Raw genomic sequence first — 6320 nt, 5'->3', positions numbered from 1 at the left:
TCTCACACTCTCAGATCCAGAAAATTTTATGAAAAGCGTCTGCATAAATTGAAATTAGTTTGAAAGCATACAACAAATTACTAGACAATGGGAACACTCTAGCTAAATGCAAGCCATTTTACATTCTATTCATTTCAAAAGGAGAAAGATAATGACACATTTAAATCTCCGGTTCTATATATGCAGAGATCCCTAGGTCAGTTCTGCGCATGTTTATTCAAATTTAAGTCTCAGAGTTCAGTGGGATTAATTCCCATCTCAGAAGTATGTTACCAGAACTTCTCTGATTTTGCAAATGATACAGGGTCAGCCTGGGTCAGCACTTGGATGAGAGATTGCCAATAAATACCAGATGCTGCAGACATATTTTACAAGGAACTGCTGAAGTTTTTATGACTAAAAAAGCACTTTAAAAACATGGCATCACCATAAGTTGACAGTCAATATGAAGACAAATAAATGCACACAAGTGAAAACCATATTTTAACGATTAACATTTATTAACAAAGCAAGTCTATTTTGTTTTGGTATATTTTATCAGGAACCCACTCAGCCCTCACACATTATCTGTCAACCGAAATTATTATTGTGAACATTCAGGCCACATTTCTATGGCAACCTATGACAGATTAACCTACTTGACATGTCTGCAGATAAAATCTGATAACTCACGTATATTCCTGAATTCTGTGGACAAGGCATTGCTCACAAATACAGACAAAGAAAGAAAACACAGGCATACAGTTTCTGTAATTCCTCTATTGCACACATGCCAAATACAAGGCCTACGAGCCAAATCTGGCCCACAATGTAATCTGGCCCACGATGTAATCCAGCTTCGCCTGACCTCTATGACAAATGAAAGGGTCAGTGGGGTGAAACCATCGCCCTGTATACAGCTCCCTTTTGGCGATGCTTTCCCCATCACATGGAAGAAGCATCATGGAAGAAGCATCTTGGCGTGCAAGACTTTCACTGCTAGGGCAACATAGTTACATTTATATAATCTTACAACCAGCCCCTTGAAAGCAGCCATAAGAATTATGTGGCCTTTGGTGAAAATAAGTTTGACACCACCACCATCCCCCACCGCCCTCCATGGGTCCTTCCAGATCTATAGTTTTGTGATTCCATGAACACAAAGGCCTCAACTTGTATTGAGCACCACAACCTCTGATACACCACTGTTTTCCTAACTCCAGTGAGTGTGTGAATTACTTATTATTTGTTTATTTGTTTGTTTCTCACATTTGTATCCCACCCTTCTCGCCCAAAGTTGCTCACAACAGGCAGCAATTCGATATGAACAACATATAATTCCAATAACAATTGCAATTAAAGCCACATAATTAAAACATTGATTAAAATCATGCAAGTACAAATCATAGTCCAAGGTCTGTCCATTTGTCAGTCACATTACAATTACTCTCATTATTGCATTGCTACAATTACTGCTCAAATGCTTGGACCCACAACCATGTCTTAAGTTTTTTTTCCTAAAGGACAGGAGTAAGGGGGATGCTTTGATTTCATTGGGGAGGATGTTTCACAGATGAGGGGCCACCACTGAGAAGGTCCTGTCTCTCATCCCCACCACACACTAGCAAGTGTGTGGTGGGGATGAGAGACAGGACCTTCTCACTTGCAAGAATGGTGAGATTGAGAGCTGGGCTTTTGCTTGATTTACCTCATTCCAGATTCAGGATTTTATTGTAGAGAGGCAGAAACTGCACAGTAGCAGACTGTCATGTGATACCTGTTGCCAGTCTGCCATGTCCCTGAAATGAATCCGCAATGAGTTCCCCATGCTTTTGTGGTGGCATCCTCTGCTCTCCTCTTGCTGGAATTTTTTGGGGGAAATTAACATTTTTCTAGTAATTTGTTGTTGTATGTGTTCAAATCATTTCTAACTTGCAGCTTTAAAGTTCCTTTAAAAGGAATACGGCACAGCGGGGAGAATTATGCCGCCCACCCAGAAGTATGGCTTCACACTGTCGAGATGTTGCAGTCAGACAATGGCTGTGTGCTGTTGCCCATCATCATGCCAGTAAGCAGCTGTTCTCCTGCATTGTGGGTACACCACTGGATAGCAGCTACCACCTGGTAATGTCCTAACTTTATTGACTTTTCTAATGTATTTTTACCTCCATAAGAGATCACAGAATTGGAGCAGTTGCATGATAGCCCTCTCCAATGAAAGCAGTGACAAAAAAATCCCCACAACCTTTATTACTTATTGAACACACCATGTTCAAGTTCAGTGTTTGACTGTGGGTTATGAAATCTTGAATCCTGTTTTACAAAGAACTGGCAGGCAGAAGTTTCTGAAAAAAAGTCTCAAGCTGGTTTACATCACAGAGATGGCTTTTTCCCTGTCCTACTTAGGTTTTAACTAGTGCAACTGAGGCTGCAGGCATCAAAATCAATACTTCCTTAACAACATGTTTATCATCGAGGACTTTACTGGGACCTAATTGCCTGCAGATTTTTCCCCCTACAATTGAGAATTGTAAAAGCAATTTTGTAATGCAGACTATTTGAAAACCCCTGTTGTTTTTGTCTGCTTGTGTATTAACAGCCTTTCAGTGAGCTCCTTTTTACACATTTCTCCTTGGTTCAGTAAAATATGTTTCATTATTTTCCTGCAGAGTCTCATTGTTTAAAAAATAGGTTGGAATAAGAAGTTGGATATTAGAAATGATTTAATATCAGTATGTTACATAAGATTCCCATCTCCACTCCAGTATTCTTGTACAGTAATTTCTTCCTTAGTGAACCTTGGTCCTCAAAATCAAGTCAATAAAGTATTTAAAATCTTTTTTGAATGTATTGTCACTGATTTCTGTTTTAAAATGCTATGCGGGAAGTCATGGTTGTCTTTTAACATCTTCAGAATTTCTCCTTCTTTCTGTTTTAAATAATGATATAGTTGGGTTGTTGTAGGTTTTTTCTGGCTATATGGCCATGTTCTAGAGGCATTCTCTCTTGACGTTTCACCTGCATCTATGGCAAGCATCCTCAGAGGTTGTGAGATCTCAGAGGCATTCTAGAGAAAATGGCCATATCGCCTGAAAAAAACTACAACTATCCAGTGATTCCAGCCATGAAAGCCTTCAACAATACAATGATATAGTTTGTTGTTGTTGTTGATGATGATGATGATGATTTTTTTTTTGTCGTGTCAGGAACAACCGCTCCTGTTGTGAGAGAATTGGCCGTCTGCAAGGACATTGCCCAGGGGACGCCCGGATGATTTCTGATGTTTTGTCATCCTTGTGGGAGGCTTCTCTCTTGTCCCCGCATGAGGAGCTGGAGCTGATAGAGGGAGCTCATTCGCCTCTTCCGGGATTCGAACCTGCGACCTGTCGGTCTTCAGTCCTGCCAGCACAGGGCTTTAACCCACTGCGCCACTGGGGGCTCCTGATAATGATGATGTTGTGTGCCTTCAAGTCATTTCTGACTTAAGGAGATCCCATCACAGAGGTTCTTGGCAGAAATTGGGCACTCTCTCTCTAAGGCTGAGGGAGTATGCCCAAGGTCACACAGAATTAACCAGCCACTGTAGATGAGCTCCCAGGATTCCATAGCTTACAGTCATGGCAATGAAAGTGTGTCACACTAAACTAATTCTACAGTGTGTAGATGCACCCCAGTTGGTGTTCAATTCTCTTTCATGTCATACTGGAGAGGGGGTGGAAACGTAGCAATTCAGCAACATCTGGAGGGCTACATTTTCTCCAGTCCTGCTGCAGAGCCTCCTAGGCCTCACCTACATTGCCATATAATCCAGGTTCTGAATGCAGATTACCTGAGTTAAACTGGATTATATGGCAGTGTAGGACCCTTCCAGACAGGTACTTAATCGGGAGCAAAAAAAGTGGGATTACAATGCCCTGTATCTTAAGGAGAATCCTCATACGGAGCCATTAGTCCCAGGAAATGATCCCACGGCATCTAAAAATGTTTGGATAATGTAGATTGAAGGGAACCGTGAAACGTATGGGACAGGCATGTAGCCAGGGGGGGCTCAGGGGGCTTCAGCCCCCCCCCCCAAATTCTGATGGTGGTCCGCGAGAAGGGGGTATTGGGGTAACGATACAAAATGTTTGCTAGGGTAGACCCTCTTTCACTCAGACTCAGCCCCCCGCCCCCTGAAACAAAATCCTGGCTACGGGCCTGGTATGAGACATCTGCTGGAGGTTATCGTTTCTTGTTTTTCTTATTGACCCTCCAAGATGTGCTGCAGTTCATAAGCACTGCTATGGATATAACAAAGTGCACACAAATGGATTTTGTGTCATCATCTCTTCTCACACACACACACACCTTTAAGCTTGTCCTGTTGAAACCCATTTCTCTTTGGGGTCACTTGCCTACCATGCTGGTGTTCACTGTGTAAATTCGAGCTCTGTTTGATCCCAATAATATGAAGAAAAAGAAATGGTTGGAAAGAGTTATCATGGGAATGGCTTTCATTACATCCCCTTGCTTAGCCACTGCTCTTTTCGTGTTGCAAACTGTTGGGCTCTGTACTCTTCTTTTGATTTTTTGGCTTTCAGCATCGCAGCCTTATGGACTTCTTTCAATGCTGGCTCTTGACTTTCTTGGATGTATTATTTCAGGCCCATTATTATTATTGAATCTGTGGATGCAGAATCTGTGGATATGGAAAGTACATATAGTTAGCTTGTCATGAATTCTTTTCTTCTGTTCTTTTTCTAATAATGAAGATGCAACTACATCCTGTTGTTGCAATGCCACAAATGAACAAAAATATTTGCTTTGAGGCCTCTCCATTTTTGGGAAAATAAATACACATTTTTCTTTAGCCATAATGTATATTGGAAACAAATTTCTTACACAGCATGTTAAATTCCCAATTCCTTTTGCAATTTTTGTTGCAATAGAGTAACAAAGCTATCTATCACCTTGGAAGTGTGTCTTTTTGCTGCAGGCCCCTAATAGTTTGAGACTTCAACTCCCAAGATTCCTAATCATTGGCCATAGTGAGGTGACTTCTGGGAGTTGAAATCCGAAGCACTTGCAAGGTTGGGGTTTGGGAATCACTCCACTCTAGAGCAATGGTCCCCAATCTTTGGTCCCTTCCACACAGCTGAATAAAATCCCATATTATCAACTTTGAACTGGAATATATGGCAGTGTGGACTCAGGGCCCTTCCACGCAGCTCTATATCCCAGAATATCAAGGCAGAAAATCCCACAATATCTGCTTTGAACTGGGTTATCTGAATCCACACTCAGATAATGTGGGATTTTCTACCTTGATATTCTGGGATATAGGACTGTGTGGAAAGTTCCTGGGTTATCTGAGGGCCCTTCCACACAGCCATATAACCCAGGATATCAAGGTAGGGAAATCCCACAATATCTGCTTTGAACTGGAATATATGAATATGGATAAACTAACCTACTTGGCTATCCTCAAACCAAGGGATTCCAAAGAAATATACAAACTGGGACCCAGTAAAAGACTATTTCAAACAACGGAAAATAGAATCATAGAATCATAGAATCAAATAGTTGGAAGAGACCTCATGGGTCATCCAGTCCAACCCCCTGCCAAGAAGCAGGAATATTGCATTCAAATCACCCCCCTGACAGATGGCTATCCAACCTCTGTTTAAAAGCTTCCAAAGAAGGAGCCTCCACCACACTCCGGGGCAGAGAGTTCCACTGCTGAACGGCACTCACAGCCGTTTTTTTTTTACATTTAAAAAGAGTAAATCATAAATAAGGGAGAAAATAGAGGGGAAGCAGACAATTTTTGAAACACAGACAATTCTGAAGAAAAAAAGACTTTATAGCAGTGATTCTCAACCTGTGGGTCCCCAGGTGTTTTGGCCTACAACTCCCAGAAATTTCAGCCAGTTTACCAAAACATCTGGGGACCCACAGGTTGAGAATCACTGCTTTAAAGGCTACCAAAGACTAGATGGAAGTCAACAATATTTTATTTTATTAATAATTACTTTTTTCTTTCTTTTCCTTTTTTCTTTCTCTCCACACTTGATTTCTATTGTTCCCACTCTCCTATCCAAACTAATTATGTTCTCCCATTTTCGATGTAATTTCCCTAATAAAAATATTTTTAAAAAATAAATATGAACTGGAATATATGGCAGTGTGGACTCAGATCACCCAGTTCAAAGCAGATTTTGTGAGATTTCCCTATCTTGATATCATGGATTATATGGCTGTTGGAAGGGCTCAAAGACCACACTCAGATAATGTTGGATTTCCTGCCTTGATATTCTGTGATATAGGGCTGTGTGCAAGGGCCCTCAGATATCCCAGTTCAA

The sequence above is a fragment of the Anolis sagrei genome, chromosome 5 (assembly GCF_037176765.1).
Source record: "Anolis sagrei isolate rAnoSag1 chromosome 5, rAnoSag1.mat, whole genome shotgun sequence".
NCBI lineage: Eukaryota > Metazoa > Chordata > Lepidosauria > Squamata > Dactyloidae > Anolis > Anolis sagrei.
The sequence above is the reverse complement of the archived record's forward strand: the minus strand, read 5'-3'. Positions refer to the sequence as shown.